Below are 1,545 nucleotides of genomic sequence, written 5' to 3'. Positions count from 1 at the left end.
CTGAGTATAATCACAGCTTTCCTGCTCCCTCACATTCAAGGATTACTTGACCCTAAATAATATAACCACTAATGTTAAGCTCCCCAGAGGGCATGCAGGGCAAGTCTGTATGTGCATTAATGTGCTTTTCCTAATGTACATTAAATTTAGTACCTCCAATATGAGGTACTAAATAAATGTGTGTTAAGCTGCACTAATGTGCAGTAGTGCAAATGCATGCTTTTTAGGTGACGCTTAATCGGCAATAAACTATTCTACTGTGCATTCGTGTATTATCATGGTTTTTTATGTGCTGCTTTAATGCACAGTAGAATAGGCTACTGCATATTAAAGTGCACGTGTAGATGTGCCTGCAGAGTTTCAGTCATCCTGGATCAAACAACAGATCTGGCCCTTATACAGGAACAGTACAAACTGCACCTGTTCCAAAGGTTTAAGAGTGGCTGTACTCCAGCCACTCGATGCTACTTAGCTTCCTCCAGGAGCTCCGCTGCATAACTGTTAAATACCACAGAGCAGAGTCTGTATATCATAGCACTTTTCATCTTCAAAGATCTTTACAAACAATTAATCCTGCAAAGTAACTAAATACTGTTATCCCAAATACCCCATGAGGAAAGCGATAAAAAGAAGTTAAGGAATGGAACAAAGATAATGTTTGGTATCTCACAGGGAGAACTTCCATATTCCTAGCCCTGGTAACATGACTGAAATGATATCTTGAGCACAATCTTACTTGCAGCATTTCAACCTGGAAGTAGTGAGGCATATAAAAAGGGAGGGGAACGTTCATTATATGTCTTTAACCCTTCAAACTATTTAAGCTTTAAGTGGAGGTTCATGTTGGGTTTAATTTTACCTGAACTAGTCTGCCCATTCCTAACTTTGATTATTTATCAAAACATTTAGTATCCTCTCCTCCCCTTTTAATGTTCTAGAGGATAGCTTGCAACTTGTATACAAATGTTTGAAGTTTCTGCCCACTATGGATTTCTTCCTCCCTTCTATGTAACAGGAAGAGTTATATTTTTGTTTGTTCTGTTTTGTTGTTTTAAAGGTTTTAATTAATACACAGGTCATTTTGCAAATGACTTGGCAGTACTAACTTCTCCAAAATGATGACCTAGCAGTTCTGCATCTTAAGCTGTAATGGCAGAAGCCTGATTCAGTTGCTGCAAAATTAACAAAATTGGCGTCAAAGGGCTGTCTCTCTGTGACTGTTTATTTTTATTGACCAATCTTTTAGAATTCTTATCAAGAGCATGATAAATTATTAAGATGTAAGACAACAAAGCCTCCTTCTTGAATGGTATAACAAAGATATTCTTCTAATGCAATCAACCTGGTAATTACCAAAGAAATTGAAGGGCCAAGGACATGGAGGGCTTCTTGTATAAGATTCATCCCTTGAAAATGTGTGTACAAGGTCTTTAAAAAAGGGAGATGCATGCTGGATAGAGAAGAATGTGTGCTGAGGTTAAGTCCTTTCATTATACACAGCCCACCTTCAGCTTAGTCTGTGATTGTGAAAACTGCTGAAGGAAA

This window comes from Gavialis gangeticus, unplaced genomic scaffold, assembly GCF_001723915.1.
Source record: "Gavialis gangeticus isolate Ggan-Ray unplaced genomic scaffold, GavGan_comp1, whole genome shotgun sequence".
In the NCBI taxonomy this organism is placed as follows: Eukaryota; Metazoa; Chordata; order Crocodylia; family Gavialidae; genus Gavialis; species Gavialis gangeticus.
This window is presented reverse-complemented; position numbering follows the sequence as displayed.